The sequence below is a fragment of the Phascolarctos cinereus genome, unplaced genomic scaffold (assembly GCF_003287225.1).
Source record: "Phascolarctos cinereus isolate Bilbo 61053 unplaced genomic scaffold, phaCin_HiC Scaffold_2;HRSCAF=192, whole genome shotgun sequence".
NCBI lineage: Eukaryota > Metazoa > Chordata > Mammalia > Diprotodontia > Phascolarctidae > Phascolarctos > Phascolarctos cinereus.
This window is the reverse complement of record NW_027555625.1, coordinates 329,145,116-329,164,006: the sequence shown is the minus strand read 5'-3', so window position 1 is coordinate 329,164,006 and position 18,891 is coordinate 329,145,116.

The following is an 18,891-nucleotide window of genomic DNA, read 5'->3' as shown; positions in this document are numbered from 1 at the left end:
AGAAGAGGTTGAGGGAAGTCCCCCTTAGGAGCTGGAGGTGTGTTTGTTAGGAAGAATTTCTGAGCCTTTTTTTCCCCCAGAGACTTGTGTAGTACTTTTATAATCCCACAATCCAGTGATTAATCCATAACACCTACTATGTGCCTGGCCCAGGCTGGTCCTTATAAAATAAAAAATCAAACCATTCTGGCCCTCAGACAGCTTACATCTGAATCTTGCTTCAGAGGATTTCTATGTGACCCTTAGACAAGTCACTTAAACTCCATCAAATTCAGTCTCCCCATTTGTAAAGTAGGAAGAATAATAGCACCTATCTGAAAAGGTCTAAAGAGAACTCAAGAAGATAGATAATTCCTGCAAAGTGCTTTGCAAACTTTGAAGTACTATATAAATTCCAACTGTTTTTTGTCTTCTACTGGGGGTTAATTTTTTTTTAAATTCTCCTTTATTATGAACATAACAGTCATTTCAACATACAAAGAAGTACAGAAAAAGAAGATTGTATACAAAACTATAAACTTCTATCATGTACAACTTTAAAATTTAACAGGATCCCCTCCCCTCTGCTGAGATGGGAAGGACTGTGGGTCTGTAATACTGCCTGTGTTAGACTTTTTTGATGTGTTTGTTAGTTTTGCTGAAATGGTTTGTTTCCCCCATTTTTCTTGACTTTAAGGGATTGACTTTAAGGGATAGTTCTCTGGGAGGGGAAAAGGATAGAGATACTTTAGGAAATGTTCAGGTAGGTGGCACAGTAAATTGAGTGCCAGACCTGGAGTCAGAAAGACTCATTTCCCTGAGTTCAAATCTGACCTTAGACACTTACTAGCTGTGTGACCCTGGGCAAATCAGTTAATCCTATCTGCTTCAGTTACCTCACCTGTAAAATGGGCTGGAGAAGGAAATGGCAAATCACTCCAGTATCTATATGGCCAAGAAAACCCCAAATGGGGGTTGTTAGAGTTAGAAGGGCTTAAGTTTCCACAGGTAGAATAATGCAGAGATTTAAAGAACAAAGGTCCCAGGAGGTGGTACACTGTAGGTGGGCTGGGCTTGACCAATAGGAAGTAAGTGGATTGTTCCAAGAAGACCCCAGAATCAAGATAGGGGTCGAGCCAGCTCAAACCAGTTAGGGTCAACCTGAGGATACCTGAAAAATGTTAGTGTGCCTGTTATTATTATCTGACACACCCCGCATAAAATTAGAGCCTCATTAACGAGTCATGGGACGTATGACCAAGGGAGGGGGAACATACTTGAGCATATCAAGGGGAAACATGTAAGGAAAGGTGTAACCTGGGAAGGGTTGGACCAATCCCGGCCTGGGAGGTTTCGGGCCGAATTCAACTGCATAAAAGCACACTTTCTCTTGCACTCAGGGCCCACCACTCCTGGAGAGGGCTGGAGCCTGCTTCTGGCCGGAAACGTCTAAATCCTCTGGACTTTCTTTATAATATATTTTCTTGATACTAAATTTTGGTGTCAAGCCTATTTCTAACAGGGGTGTTGCGGTGTGAGAGGTTGAGAGGTTGTGACCCCTCAAAGACCAGAGTACAGGATGAGTTGTCTGGAATGAATTTACAGACTCAAGCATTCTTTAAGCCAAGGTGGCACAGTTTATTGTTAGGCTTTTCAGTGGGCAAGGATTCTTAGAGATCCTGCGAGAGACTGAGAATGCAGGTAGGGTTTATATGGAAAAGAGCATGGGAAAGAAATGCCAGGGACACTGATGAGGTAATCTAAAGGTCCAGGTGTCTTTGGGGGCTATGGATGAGAAAGTACAGGGAGTATACCGGCCAGGGAGGGAGATGACAGAGGTATGGCTCTTTGGAGTCTGGCAGGAGGAAGAGTCCTTGGGCTGGCCAAGGACAAAACTCTTTGGGCTGGCCAAGGCACCCCTCTCCCTCTGTCTTGATGAGAGAATGCTCTGCAATAAGGGAAAGCTTTCTCACGACACAGGAACTTACTGAGGAATTGGGAGGCTTCCAGAGACATGATCTGAGGTCTGGGGCCTGAGCAGCCCAGCTCAGTGTAGCTGTACCAGGGAGAGAGGTAAGGGTCATGCTGAGGCCCATACATGAATAACTGCTAGGCACAGTGTCCTTGGGCTGGGGAGAAACTGTCAGGGACAGTGTTTCTGAGACTAGGGAGAAATTGGGGTCCAAGTACAAGCACAAGCACCTGAGCACCTCATCAGGGGGTCATGAAGAGTGTCACTCTAATGAACAACGAATATAAGGTTGTGAGGTTCAAATGAGATAACATGTAAAGCCGTTTGTAAACCCTAAAACTCTAGATAAATGAGATCTATTATCATTATCCTAAGTGCTCCCTCAAATTTTATTCTTTAAATTGTTTTAAATAAACCTTCAACTATATTTATATTTGGCCTATCATTAAGTAAGGCAAAAAAGGGAAAGAGCTTAAAAAGAATGGACCTTATCAGTCTCCCTAGAGGGAGGAGGGGTTAGCAGGAGCTATCTGTGGATGTGGAAGTCAGATAATTATTGAAAAGAGTTGGAGGAAGTAGAAACTTGAAGACCAGGAAATCTCCTGACACCTGGACCCTGGGAAGAGGTAAAATAGCCCAAGGTCCCCAGTTGGACACTGATACTTCTCTTCTATCTATGGTCCCCACCCCTCCAAGGGCTCAGGCCTAAACGTCCGGCTTTGCCGTTTTCAGACATTTTCTTTTATTTTTCCTGCCTGTTTTTCCTGACCTTAGTTCTCTAGAAAAGCCTGCCCTGCCAGGGAGTAGAGGTGACCTGGGATCCCTGAACAAAATCTTTAGCAGGTTCTGTCATGCTGGAAAGGCTTCGGTGGTCCGGGCCTACGCAGCCTCTTGTCAAGGAATTGGCCCAAACACTCATCCTCAATTGGTTGGCTGTTAGCCTTGGTACAGAATCTCTCCTGCAATCCAGGTCTTCCTCAGCAACTAACTTTCTGCCTGATAATCCACCTGGCTGTCCCATTGGCTTCTCAAACGGACTGTGTCCAAAACAAAACTTATTGTTTTTCCTCCCCATTTGTTTTCATGTCATCTGCTTTTCCCAATGTATCCCTTTCAGAGAACCATCCCTTATAACAACACATCTAAAAAGACTTACATTATATATAGGTCTTCTTTTTCTTTTTTTTGGAGGCAATCTGGGTTAAGTAACTTGCAAGTATCTGAGGCTAGATTTGAACTCAGGTCCTTCTGACTCCAGGGCTAGGTAGCCTAGGTACTGCACCACCTCATTGCCCCTCAGTATAGCATTCCACACCTTTTGTCTCCCACCTCTGCAAAGAAGTGGGAGAAGGTACCTCTTTTTATCTCTTTGGGGCCAAGTTTAGTCATTATAATTTCATAGCATTATTGTATTAAGTTTAATATACATTTTATAAAAATACATAATAAAAGTTCATAATTTTTCATATGTAATCCTCTTTTACTTAAAAAAAGTCACTAAAGTTCACAGCCTAGGATTCATTCTCAACTTTTTAATTCAATTTTTTTTTCATTAACAAGCATTTATTTTCACTCCCCCCCCCCTGCCCAGCAAAAAAGAAAACTGAAACTCTTGTAGTAACAAATATGTATAGTCAAGCAAACAAATTCCCACATTGCCATTTCCAGAAAATGTGTGTCTCATTTTGCATATTAAGCCTTTACCTTCTCTGCCAAGAGATGGGTAGCATTCTTTATCATCAGTCCTCCAGAATCATGGCTGGTCACTGAACTGATCAGAGTTCCTAAGTCTTTCAAAGTTCTTTGTTTTTCCATATTGTTGTTATTACATAAATTGTTCTCTTGATTCTGCTTACTTCACTCTGTATCAGTTCATATAAGTCTTCCTAGGTTTCTCTGAAACTGTCCTCTGCTTCTTATAGCAAATAGATTTCATTATATAGTTTGTTCAACTATTTCCTAATTGATGGATACCCACTGGGTACACACACACACACACACACACACACACACACACACAGCTGCTACTTTTTCTCTTTCTTTGATCTCTGTGGGGATTCATTCTCAACTTTTCCCTCTCCCTCACCCTTTCCCTCTAATCCAATCAGTTACCAAGTCTTATTGATTTGACCTCCACAATATCTTACATATCTCCCTTTCTCTCCAGTTATATTAATTAATTATCACCTTAATTCAAATCCTTATCCCTTTCTTACTTGGACTATTACAGTCGGCTCCTAATTTGTTTCCCTTTCTAGTCTCTCCTCTCTCCAATCCGTCTTCCACACAGCTGCCAAAATATCTTCCTTAAATGCAAGTCGGACTCTCTGACTCCCCTGCTCAAACATCTTCAGTGGCTCCCTATTGCTGAGAGGATAAAATAGAAATGTTTAATTTTTAAAGATCTTGAATATCTGGCTTCATTTGAATTTTTCAGGCTCATTTCACAATATTTCGTCTCATAAACTCTATGTTTAAAACACAGAATTTCAACAATAAATCTGACCTCCTTTTTGTTCTCCAATAGCAGGCTGCACAACTTGGCATAGGATTTCTGGCAACTGACAAAAAATGTAGAGAAAGTGAAACAGACCTGCACAACACACCAGGCAACTTTGGTGGGTCACAGGTGGCCCTCGGGGCCATATGTTGTGCAGGACTGTCTTATCAGAATTCCTTCTCCTATTTCCACACTTTTGTACAGGCTACTTGGTCTTCTGCATACAGAACTGTTTCCTGCCTCGGACCCTTTGCCCTCTAGCAGACTGACCTCCGTGCCTGGAATTCTCTCCATCCTCCTCTGTACCTCCTAGAATATCTGTCGTAAAACCAGTTCAGTACCTTCCACAAAAGGTATTGCTTCATTCCCCCACTTGTTTGTTCTACTGAAATTACTTATCTGTGTACCTGTCATTTTATTCTTTGTCTTGTATTCCTTTCACCTTGAAGTGTCTTGTGGCATAGTAAATGCTTAGTAAATGTTTGTTGAATTAAATAGATTTGAATGGAACCCATGAAATGAACAACAATTAAAAATAACTATTGGCCAAGATAATTCCAAAGGACTCATGATCAAAAATGTTGTCTACCTCCAGAGAAAGAACTGATGGAGTCTAGATGCAGATCAAAGAATACTACTTTTCACTTTCTGGTTTTGGGTTTTTTTTTTTATGTTTTTCCCTTTGGGTCTGTGTCTTCTTTGACAATATCACTAATATGGTAATAAGTTTTGCATGATTGAACATGCATAATCTATATCAAATTACCAGCTCAGGGAAGGAGAAAGTGAGGGAAAGAGAAAGAAAATTTGGAACTCAAAATTTTTAAGAAGTAAATGTTAAAAATTGCCTTTACATGTAAATGGGAAAAAATAAAATATTATTTTAAAATAATAGCTGTTGGGCTTCCATTTTCCCCTTGTGCTTTAAAATGAAGACGGTGGAATAGGGGAAAAGGAGAATGTCAATTCACTCAACTTGGTATTCCAAGTAAGAACCTTGTCCAACAGCCAATGAGTCAGTGTACTAGTGGAGGGAACTAACCATATTGAGAGAAATGATTATTAATAACCAATGATCTGGGGAGATCCAGAGTTCCCTCTTTTTCTATTGTTCTCATTTCAAAACCTCAGTCTCTGAAGATTGAGCTAACTTTACCCTCTATCTGACCCTACCCAACCTTACAAGGAATATCTTCAAGTCTAAGGTGAATTCCACTGAATCAAGCGTGGGTGGAGATAGATCCTTTCCTCTACAATGCCCAAGGCTGGAGGTGGTCTGGGTTTAGGGGATAGTCTCCCCCTTCCTTAAGTGACATGGTGTCACTCTCATCCTCTCATTGGGGTTAGCTCACTTCTCCTTGCAAAGTCCAACTCTCATTAACTGTTAACCAATCAGTTTATTGCAGTCTGCTGGAATATCTCTGGTCCAAGAGCATATAAACTTCAAAAAGTGGCCATGCTTCCTCTTTGATCATCAAGAGGATAAGGAGCCCTTTTTGTCAATCATTTGCTAGCTCTGACTGATAAAATTGATTATAATTTACCCCAAAACTTTGTCTCTCGAAATTATTTTAAATGTCACAGTATCAATTCTACAGAAGAAAAATAATAAATAAAAAATAAAACCAGAAGACAAAAGAAAGTCACAGCTAAATAAAAAGTATAGTGTACAGGTTATTCTTGGAAAGCAAATGAAGTGGAGTTGGTTTCATTCCCGTACCCAAAGACAACAAGAAACAGGATCATAAATCTTGAGCTAGAAGGAGCCTCAGAGACCACCTAGCCCAATGCCTTCCTCTTACAGATGAGAAAGCTATAAGCCAAGAAGGTTGAGCGACTTGTGCCCGGTTGCTCGGGTAGTGTCCTGATAAATATGAGCAAAAGAACACTGAAGATAATTGTTGTTTCTGTACCCACATCTGTGGGCACAGAATGAGAAGGTAGGGAAACTCCACAAAGAACTTGATAAGATCTTTCAAATTATGTCAGCATTACTCAGTGACTTCAATACAAAGACTGTCATAAGGGACAAAGTGAAAAATGTGTTGGAATATATGGTTTAGGTTGGGGTTCTTTTTTAAAACATTAATTTATTTTTAACATTCATTTAAAAAATATTTGAGTTGCAAATTCTCTTGCTCCTGTACCTCTCCCATCCATTGAGAAAACAAACATGCAAATATATTTCCCATATTAACCATGTTACAAAAAAAAATTAAGAAACATAAAGAAAGTGAAAAAAAGTATGTTTCAATCTGCACTTCGAGTTTATCAGATCTTTTTCTGGAAGTGCATAGCATTTCTCATCATAGTATTTTGGAATTGTCTTGGATCATTTTATTGATCAGGATAGCTAAGGCTTTCCCAGTTGATCATTGTTACAATATTTTTGTTACTGTGTACAATGTTCTCCTAGTTCTGCTCACTTCACTTTATATCAGTTCATATAGGTCTTCCCAGGTTTTTTTGAAATCATCCTGCTCATATTTCTCTTTTCCTCCCACTTAATAGTATTTTATTTTTTCCAATTATAGGTAAAGATAGTTTTCAACATTTACTTTTATAAGATTTTGAGTTCCAAATTTTTTTCTCCTCTCCCCTCTCCCTCCCTAAAATAGCATGCAATCTGGTATAGGCTATACATGTACAATCATATTAAACATATTTCCACATTAGTCATGTTGTGAAAGAAGAGTCAGAACAAAAGGGTAAAACCACAAGAACAAAAAAAAAGAGAGAGAGAAAAAAAATAGTATTTTCGATCTGCATTCAAACTCCATAGTTCTTTCTCTGGATGTGGATAGCATCTTCCATCATGCTCATCATTTCTTATAGCACAATAGTATTCCATCACAATCATATGTAACAATTTGTCCAGCCCTTCCCCCAATTGATGGGTATCCCCTCACTTTCCAATTTTCTGTCACCATAAAAAGAGCTGTTATAAATTTCTTGTATAAATAGGTCCTTTTTCCTTTTCCCTTTTCTTTGTAGATCAGGGCTTCTTAACCTTTTTTGTACATGTCCTGGCTCTTTTGGCAGTCTGGTGAAGCTTAAGGACCCTTTCCCAGAATAATATATTTAAATACACAAAGTGCATATAATTAGAAAGGAAATCAATTATATTGAAAAAGTTACCAAGCCACTTGGAAAAAAAAAAACCAAAAACAAGTTCATGGACCTCAGGTTAAGAACTCCTGATTCAGATAAAAGAACAAAAGAGGCCAAAGTTTTGTAAATTACATAGAAGTCTCACATCTACATATTACAGAAGGTGCTAGACATGACAAACACTTTCAACAAAAATTGATATTGACCGTATCTTAACAGATATCATATGAATAATTTCTCAGTTAGTTGTCTGAGTGCAGTTAGACTATTGACTCATTAGAGCGAAGATTAAAAATTAACCCCAACTTAGAAGAAAGGATATGAGACAAAGATATATATGTAATTTTCTTTTATATAGATATAGATATAATATGTCATTTCTTTTTGTTTTATTTTTTCCCAATTACATGTAAAACCAAAATTTTTAACATTTGTTTTTTAAAATTTTGAGTCCCAAATTCTCATACTTCCATCCCTGCCCCCTCACTGAGAAGGTAAGCAATTTGATAGAGGTTGCACATGTGTAGTCATGCAAAACATATTTCCATATTAGTCATGTTGTGAAAGAAAAACCACAGACCAAAAAAAAAAACCCCTCTGAGAGAATAAAGTTTTTTAAAAAAAGTATGCTTCAATCTGCATTTCTCCATCTGTTCTTTCACTGGAGATGGATAGCATTTTTTCATCATAAGTTCTTAGATCATTGTATTGCTTAGAATAGCTAAGTCACTCACAGTTGATCATCCTTACAAAATTACTGTTACTTTGTACAGTGTTCTCCCGGTTCTGCTCATTTCACTCTGCATCAGTTCATGTAAGTCTTTCCAGGTTTTTCTGAGAGCATCCTTCATCATTTCTTTTTGTTGTTGTTGTTGTTGTTGTTGTTTAGGCAGTTGGGGTTAGGTGACTTGCCCAGGGTCACACAGCTAGTAAATGTCAAGTGTTTGGTCTGAGGCCAGATTTGAACTCAGGTCCTCCTGACTTCAGGGCTGGTGCTCTATCTACTGTGCCACCTAGCTGCCCTTCCTTTTCATCGTTTCTTATAGCACAATAGTATTTCATTACAATCATATATTGCCACTTGTTCAACCCAGTTCCCCAAATACACCTTCAGTTTCCAATTCTTTGCCAACACAAAAAGAGCTGCCTAAATATTTACATACATAAAAGTCCTTTTAATTTTTCTTTGATCTCTTTGGGGTACAGACCTAGTAGGAGTATTGTTGGTCAAAGGGTATATACAGTTTTATAGCCCTTTTGGGCATAGTTCCAAACTGTTCTCCAGAATGATTGGATCGATTCACAACTTCACCAACAGTGTATTAGTGTCACTATTTTTCCACATCCCCTCCACCATCTATTATTTTCCTTTTCTGTCATATAGACAACTTGATAGGTGTGAGGTGGTACCTCGACATTGTTTTAATTTGCATTTCTGTAATCAGTGGTGAGTTAGAGCATTTTTAATATGACTATAGATGGCTATGAACTGCTAGTTCATATCCTTTGACCATTTATCAATTGCATTCTTATAAATTTGATTCAGTTCTCTATATATTTGAGAAATGAGGCCTTTGGGAGAGAAACGTGCTGTAAAATCCCCTCCCCTAATCTCCTACTTTCCTTCTAATCTTGGCTGCATTGCTTTTGGGGGGCAAAATCTTTTTAATGTGATGCAATCAAAATTATTATGGTGTGCAATTTCAACCACTCCAAGTGGGAAATAAAACAAAGAAGGCATACTGATATAAGTTATCACCATTTCCTGTGGTAGTTTCACCATCATAAAGTAATCACCACTATAAGGAGGCCAAAGGAGCCCCAAAACCTTAGCCAGGATTTATACCACGTCATAGATAAGAACAGCACGGAAGGCACAGAAGGGTTGAAGTCTGTACTAATGGGGCCCTAATGACAGACCCCTAAAAGGCCCTGGACTTTCCCACATGGCCCAGGTTCCTGGTTCACCTGGGGTACCAGGTCCTTCCTGGTTAATAATCCTTTCAACTGTCCTTGCATTGTGGCTTTGACCCTGGCCCTATCTCCAATTCTCTGTTACCTCTAACCTAGCCCAGCCGTTGGCCACTTCCCACCCTTAATTCTATCTAGCCGCCTTCCAAGTGGCCCAGGTTCCTGGCGTTCATCTGAGGCACCCCGTCCTTCCAGGTCCTTCTCTGTTATCTCCCAATCACCCAAGCTATTGCTCACTCCTTGACCACTACATGTGTGTCCATCTTGTCCCCATTAAATGCTCAGAGTCTGGCCCACTCCTTTTTTTTTGTTTTTTTGCTAGGCCGTGTGGTTAAGTGACTTGCTCAGGGTCACACAGTTAGTAAGTGTTATGTGCCTGAGGCCACATTTGAACTCAGGTCCTCCTGAATCCAGGGCTAGTGCTCAATCTACTGTGCTACCTAGCTGCCCCATCTGTCCCACTTCTATTGGAGAAACAATAAACCTGATCTCTGACTGAAAGAAGGCTTGAGTTGAATTCATTCAAGGCAGGACCCTCGTCTTTTGCCCTTATTTCAGGGTTCTCAGGACCCCTAGACCTTAACATGTACCACTGGGAGAAATGCTCACATTGATGAGATCACATCCTTTGAGGAACTGAAGAAGTATTGAATATGCTCTTAGACCACTACCTGGTTCTGACACAATTTGATTTGAGGCATTGGACTAAAAGGTTTCTCCCTCCAAAGAGAGTCAGCCTTTGGTTTGAGGAACTTGACTAGAAGAATGGTCAACCATGGTAAGTAGGCAAGTCCAGGCAATGGAGCCTATCCCAGAGGTGGCTGGGAATGTACAATTTGAATGCAACTGTTGGCATGGCTCATAGAAGTGGTACTCAGGAAATGCTATTGGACTGTATTTGTGTTATTCACATATCCCACAACCCCACTGCAAATACAACCACCCCTGAAAGTCTGCCCTGACTAACCTAGCCCTCAGAGATCTCTCCCTTCTCAGAATTCCTAGGAGAATTCCTATTGTCAGTTTCACCATTGGCTTTGGGTCCCATTTAGCTTTCTCTTTTTAGTTAATCAATTCAATTTAACTGACATTGGTGAAGCACTTTGTGTCAGGCACTATGCTATGCCCTGAGGATACAGAGAAGGGTAATGGGTATAGATTGGCCTATGAAGAGGACACAGATATCCCCTGCATCATTTCAATCCAATAAACCATGCAGAAGCTTGAGGTGATTGAGGGGTTGATACTGTGTGATGAAGAAAAGTCTTCTAATGGGCTTCAGACCCAAAGAAATGATGACTTGGGATTGCTGAATTGGAACTGAACAGGTGCACAAAAGGGTCAAACTGGCCTTCGTCCCTCTCCTTCTTGTTCAGCTGTAACAAGGCACAGCTACAGGGAGCTGCCTCTGAGAGTCTGGGGGTGGAGTGGGGAGGGGAGGCTGCCTTTGTCTCCCACCCCAGCCTTGGTGATTGTGAGCCAATGGCTGCCACTGTCTCTTAGTTCTTTCCTGAGCTTAGGCAAATTAATATTCTAAGATACAAGCATCTAGGTGACCTTAGAAGACCGTGACCAGAGGCAATAGCAGTAGCCACCGCAAGCCATAGTGGCTGAATCTGCTGCAGACAGAAAGGCACTAGCCTCAAGGAGAATGACTCCTTACATCTCGGAAGACTTCTGGTTATGGACTTTAGAGAGACACTGACCTTAACAGCTGGACAGAGAGTTACAGCTCAGAGCAACTTCATGAGGAATCCACAAAAGGAAAAAAAAAAAGATTTCCTCTTCAGAAGTGGTCAGTTCTCCCTTTATGTGCATACTGTACATAACTCTGCTCAGTTTGGACACCACAGAACATCGTGTTCCCCAGTGGTTTGGGGCCTCTTCTCCCCCTTTCAACTTTCTTTTGTGAGTTATCTTCTCTCATTAGATTGTAACTCCTTGGGGGGCAGGAACTGTCTTTCTTTTTCTTATTTGGACTCAGATGACTCTGGAGGAGAGAGTGAGGCGGATGACCTTGCACAACCATGTCTCCCTTAAATCCAGTTCACTTGCAAGTCAAGACATTACTTTCCCGATGTCATTGGTCCTCTTTGAGAACAACCTGTGAGTAGTAGTGAGGGGGTGCTTGGGTGCCTGTGCTTGGACCCCAATTTCTCCCTGGCCTCAGAAACACTACCCCTGACGGTTTCCCTCCAGCCCAAGGACCCTATCTCTGGCAGTCACTCGTGAGTGTCCCTGTTACAAGAACAAGCTGACCTCTGTAGAATTTCCCTTGTATGAACAGGACTATCTTGTACCAGCAGAACTATCAAAGCACTGATGCCCACAGTTACATATACAACCTAGAAGTCAAGCTATAGACGTCAGCTCCTGAAACTATCTTGTTACAGACATAACAAACCAAAAATATACCCTTTAGGAACTCTCTTCCCTCCCCCCCCCCCGAGGTTTCCAGTAGTGAATGACATAGTTCATAGTTGTGTATTATCACCTAATTAGCAAACTTGGCACATAATCCACTACTTTTTCCATATAAACTTTAGCATTATTTCTGTTAGGTTGCAAGCTCCCTAAGGAGCTCTGCCCACCATGACAGAATTCCTTAAGGACCTCCGCCTGCTATATAGCATAACAATAAATCTTTGCACTTTGACTCAAAGAATGCTTGAGTCTGTGAATTCATTCCAAACAACCCCATTCTATACTCTGGTCCTTGAGAGGTCTGAACCTCTCAGACTGCAATAGTAGTAGTAGTTGCCCCACTGGGGACCTAACTGCCCAATTCCCACTGGGCAATGCTACTCCTTCCTTCCTCTGTCCACATGGGGAATCATACCCTTACATATGGGTGCTCTGCCCAAAGGAATATACTTTTCTTAAAATAGAGCTCTGGAAAACCAGGCTTTGATAAAACCTCGGAATTCAAATGGAGCTATTTGACTATGACTGAAACCCAAATCACTGTGGCTCTCATTGATTGGCTAATGATGGGTCCCAGCCCAAGCCTTAGTTATTTGGGCTCAGAGTAAGTAAACAGCAATTGTTTTTGTTCTGGCCAGAAACCCTGAGGATCTTCCCCTCCCAGATGGATTTTTTCTTTTTTTTTTTTGAGTAGGTAAAAGATGACATCATTTGCCTCATTTCTTACCTAGCCTTAAATCACCGAATGGGTGTTACCTCAGATGAGCTAAGATCTGGGAAAGAAAAAGCCCAAGGTTGGGGCAGCCAGGTGGTGGAGTGGATAGGGCACTGGCCCTGGAATCAGGAGGATCTGAGTTCAAATCTGGCCTCAGATACTTGACACTTACCAGCTGTGTGACCCTGGGCAAGTCTCTTAACCCCATGCCCAGCCCAGCCCCTGAAAAAGGCCATGGTCTCCCACTAGGGCCATCTCCAGTCTTACCTATGTCTTACCACTGGACTCAAATGACTCTGGAGGAAAGAATGACGTGGCCCTGCCTCACTTATCCAACTCATTTCCAAGTCAAGACAGCCCCTTCCTGATGTCATCGGTCCTCTTTGAGAATGAAGGACAAAAAACAACAAACTGTAGACACAGGTCCCCTTTGGATTCTTTATCAGTGTTTACACAGGCTTGTTGTCAGAGATATTTCACCTGGCCCTACCCTATTTTTACCTTAGAGTCAGTCTTCTCCTGAGCTTCAGTGGGTTACCTAGACTTCTAGTAACTTTTATATGCTGCAGTTAGGTGGGAGATCATGTGAAATATACTTACTACATGTGTTTTCTCTGTCACTAGTATTTTGTATAAGCAGGAAGATAGATGGATTGAACATAATATTCTTACTAAGCAACATGCACTATGCTAAATCTACCCAAACAGATTTACTTGTGGGGACCTTTACATGAAACTTAAGTAAACTTACATTATATAGAAGCATATTAAAAACTTCCTGTTTAGTTTTTCTAGAAACATTAGGAAGTAATAATTTCTCTTTTCTTTTTGGGGCAATTGGGGTTAAGTGACTTGCCCAGGATCACACAGCTAGTAAGTGTTATATGTCTGAGGTTGGCTTTGAACTCAGGTCCTCCTGACTCCAGGGCCAGTGTTCTATCCATTGCTCCAACTAGCCACCCCAATAGTTCTCTTTTCTAAAAAAGCCTTTTCAAAGTATCTCTTGTCCTGTTAAAAATATTGCTTTCCCAATAATCATCAAAATGATTTGGTACTATTGCTTAGGAATTAGAGAGGCTGATTTGTAGACTAGATTATAGAAGCAAAAGATCACAGTAGCCTAATGTTTGATAAATCAAAAGATTCTAGCTATTGAGGTAAGAATGCACTATTTGGCAAAAATTGTTGAGAAAACTGGATAGCAAGTTGACAGAAACTCAGCATAGACCAACATCACACACCATATGGCAAGATAAGCTCCAAAATGGGTACGTGACTTAGATATAAAGGGTAACATCTCTATCTTTAAAAGAAAATGGCTTGGATTTAGAATAATGTTAAATTAAAAATTTTTTCTGGCAGCCTTGTTTCTAAAATGCAGAGCATAATATTTATATTTTTCTTCAGCTAATATTTTAATTAATTGATATTTTCATAATTTTTTCTTAATTTTTTTGCGTGAAGAGAATTCTACAAAAGACTTAGGTAACGAGTACTCCTCTGGGTTACCCAAACAGTGAGTGTGAATGCAAGCGGGAGTGGAGTGGAATAAGTCCAGAGGGGGCCCTATAGACAGAAACAGAAATAATCCCTTCCCTCTTGGAACTTGCCTTCTATGAGGAGAAATGCAATATGTATTCAAATAAATGTAATACAAAAAAATTGAGGCATACTAACAACTGGGGGGGGGCGGTATCAGGGAGGGTTCATAGAAGAGTTGGGGCCTGAGTTGAGCTTTTTTTTTAAGGCATTTGGGGTTAAGTGACTTGCCCAGGATCACACAGCTAGTAAGTGTCAAGTGTTTGGTCTGAGATTGGATTTGAACTCAGGTCCTCCTGACTTCAGGGCTGGTGCTCTATCCACTGCACCACCTAGCTGCCCCCTGAGTTGAGCTTTGAAGAAAAGAAAGATTCCAAAAGTCAGACATGAAGAGTTGGTACATGCTTTTATTTGTGTTCTTAGTGCTTAGGACGGTGTAGGGCTCCTAGTTAAGGCATAGTAAATGTTCTATCTACCTCTTTGTCTATCACTTATCAATATAATCTATCACCTATCCTTTCTCTATCTACCGTTTATATACTATCTATCATTTATCTACCTAATTAATTGATTACCTACCATTTATTTATCTATCTGCTATCATTAATTTTTCTGTCAGTCATTTATCTAATCAATCATCATTTATCTAGCTATCCTTTATCTATCTTTCTATCATATATCTATCTACCAGTTGTCTACTTATCTAGCTGTCATTTATCTACTCTGTCTGTCTTCTACAGGGGAAATGCTCGTGTGAAAGCCTACAGGTGGGAAATGAGTCATTTGGGGAAATGGAAAGGAATTTAGGTTGGCTGGAATGTTGCATTAAAAAGGGGAGCAGTATGAGATATGGATATTGCAGAGGCCACACTTTTCATAGATTTAAAGTTAGAAGGGAGCTTAGAGGACATTGAATTCAACCCCTTCGCTTTTCAGATGAGGAAACTAAAGAGGTTGTGACTTTCTATGGCGTCCTTCTAAGAGTCAACTCAAATCCTGTCTTCTGCAAGAGGCCTTTCCTGCCACCACCCCTGCCCTCCATGCCAGCACTGGGCTCTGCTACAATTTGTCCTGCCTCTATCTTGTATGTAGCTAGCCTTCTGCCTGTTGTCTTCCCCATTAGACTATGAGCTCCTTACGGCTAGGGACTGTTCCTTTCTTTGTATCCTCAGCAGTTAGCTGACATATAGAAAGTGCTTGATAAATGTTTGTTGACCAGACTTGACTTGACTTGGCCAGACTCACACAGCCAGTAAGTGTCTGAGGTGAGAACTGAACAGGAATCTTCCCAATTCAGAGGATGGAATTGCCAGATTGAGGAATTTGCTATTTTTTCCTAGGGGCAGTCGGGTAATTATTGAAAGTTTCTGAACAGAAGAATAAAATGGAATAAAATAAAAAAGCCTGAGCCTTAGAAAGAATATTGTGGTAGCTTCATGGTGGAAGATGGATTGCAGAGATGAAAGACTGACTGGACTTTTATGTCTCAAAGCAGAAATGCTTAGATTAGAATTAGTGTAATTTAACAAAATTATTTCTGGCAGGCTTGTGTCCTCAACACAGAATACAGTCTCCATTGTCTGCAAACCTCTATTTCCCTTGGCTGATCTGAGCTGGAAAAATGACTCACTATGATTTTTTTCCCTTAAATTGTCTGATTAGAACTCAGTCTGGCCCACTTTCTGGATCTTTGTGGAGTAGCTCAGTAATACTTCTTCCTGCTTGCTAATCCACCATTTTGGTGGATTCCCAGTTAGAACCTTGTTAAGAGAATGAAAGACAATTCCTGATTAGGTCTCAGAGACTGAGACAGCTGTCTAGTTTGGAGCTGGGTGCCTTCTAGGGGACAAGTTTCAGTGACTGAGGCTACCCCCAAGATTATTTGGTTTTCTAACATTACTGCCCAAGGAACTTCAGGCTGGTTGATAAAAGTGAGTGAGGTGAAAGACTGCCCTCATTCCTGTTCACCTTTCCCTTGTTTGGAGGCAGATCAGAGAGCAGCAGTCAGGCAGATGTGTTTTGGGGGGCAGGGAGGAAACCTGTCCATGAACCAGGAGCACATGGGAGTCACATGTGCTCACTCACAGGTTTCTCACCTACTTGGCCCAAGAAGAAAGTTCCTGATAGAGGAGGCACCCAGCCCAAGGGTCAGCAATTAAGGCTTTAGCAGAGTATTTTGCAAAACTACATAGGGGCTCCAGGTGCTTGCTTCAGGAGGACCTGAGTTCAAATGCAGCTTCAGATACATAATACTCACTAGCTGTGTGACTCTGGGCAAGTCACTTAACCCCAATTGTCTCATAGGGAAAAAAAAGTAAATATCAGAGACCCAGAAAGAGAGAGAGAGAGAGAGGAGAGAGAGAGAGAGAGAGAGAGAGAGAGAGAGAGAGAGAGAGAGAGTGGATGGCAAGGACTCTGGGCCCCGGAGACTGGACCAAATTCATATATAACACTTACCAGGTAGCTGTATTTAGAGGCTATGGGGAGGATGATAATAGCTAGCATTTATATAGAACTTACTATGTGCCAGGCACTATGCTAAGTGCTTTATAATTATTTGATCCTCAAAACAACCCTGGAAAGTATTATTATCCTCATTGTTACAGATGAGGAAACTGAGGCAAACAGAGGTTAAATGACTTGTCCAGAATCATACAGCTAGTAAATGCCTGAGTCTGGATTCGAAATAGGTCTTTCTGACTCTAGGCCTTGGGCTTTATTCACTGCACTATTTAGCTGCCCAATGAGATATCTTTTCCCATATACTGTAGATGTCTAGTATTTCCACTATTCAGTCAGTCCAGGGGTCTTTAATTTTCCTAACTCTGGCATAGGTCCCCAACGAAGACCTGATCAGCTCAGAGGGGACCTCAGAAAATGTTTGAATACTAAGTGGCCAGACCACATCAAAGGACTTCTCTCAAAATGGTGATAGTACGACTGACTGGTTCCCTCTGGGTTCCCTCCCTGCGACCTCTACCCCTTGGACAAAAGCCTGGAAAATTTGACCTTAAAAAAAAGTAGAAAAAAATCTTCCCTTTTCCCCACAGGCAAGGGGGATCTTGACATTTTAGATGACTTTTAGCCTTGACAAAAAAACACTGGATTTGTCATCAAAGTGTTTGAATTGTTACTGTGCTGTTTGCTTCTGCTGTGACCACAGGCAAGTCATACAACCTCTTGGAATTTCAGTTTCTTTTTTTGTAAAACAAGGGGATTGGGCCAAGTGATTTCCAAGGTCCCTTCCAGTTCTAAATCCTAGACTATGATTAATCCTCTGACTTTCCCCTCAGAATTCATCAGCACCCTCTTTCCTATATGTTGGTGCATGTGATCTAATCATCTGTCTCTCTTACAGATCATAGAACCCTGCTTATTCTTTCTAGAACAATCTGGATTGATCTAGAATAATTAGTGCATTGTAAGGTGGCTAGCCAATTGGGATCCCAAGTTCTTGTGACATTTTTTAGAGGTCCTCTCCTCCACACTCTAAAATGGAGAAGCATGGTGTCTTAGACATGGTGGGCACTTAACTAAATTCTTACTGAACTGAATTAAGTTAAAGCCATCTGGGCTGGAAGGGTCACTCTGGAGTGAAGGCAGGCCTGTCTGAAATATTGATGGCTGGTACAACAGCAGGAGTGGGGACCTAAACAGTAAGCTCCTGTCAGTCCTACAGTGGTTGGAATCATTTGGAATTGACTGGCACTTGAACAGAACTTAGTGCCAATATATATGATCTGTATGTCTGTTTTGAACAATAGGGTGCATGACCCACCTTTCTTTGCCACAGAGGGCCTAGGGTGCCTGCAGCTGTATACACAGACCCATTCACCCCTTGACACAGGTGGGACAAAAAGATACAACATCCAAAGCAAATGTGGAACATACCACACTTTTTCTCACATGCATAATGACAATAATAATATTTCTATTAATGATCTAAAAATGCAAAGTTCTTCATCATCTCATGTGAGCCTCACCAAAATCTTATCTCCTTTTTTGCAGGTGAAGAAAAGGACCTCAAAGATTCCTGAATTCAAGTTCCCATTGAAGGATGGAATCCTCAATATAACCTCTCTGATGGGGGGGGTCATGTAGCTCTTAAACACTTGCACTGTCAGAGCTCACTACCCCCTAAGGCAGCTCATTGCACCATTAGCTTTAAGTGTTACAAAGTCATTTCTCATATTGAGCTGAAATCTGCATTCCCTGACCTCTGGGGTCACACAGAACTGTCCTCATAACAGTTCTTTAGATGGAAATTCACTTTTCTATAATACGTTCTGGTTGAAAGTATGAGCATTAGACTATTAGGGAAATGTTTTGCATGATGACACATGTATAACCTATGTAGAACTGCTTGCCTTCTCAATGAGGGGGGGTGGGAAGGGAGGAAAGGAGAGAATTTGGAACTCAAAAGTTTTAAAAAACGAATGTTAAAAATTATTTTTAGAGGGGCAGCTAGGTGGCACAGTAGATAGAGCGCTGGCCCTGGAGTCAGGAGGAATTGAGTTCAAGTGTGACCTCATACCAAAACACTTGATACTTACTAGTTGTGTGACCTCGAGCAAGTCACTTAACTCCAACTGTCTTAAAAAAAAAAGTTTTAGAGGCAGCTAGGTGGCACAGTGGATAGAGCCCTGGAGTCAGGAACACCTGAGTTCAAATCCAGCCTCA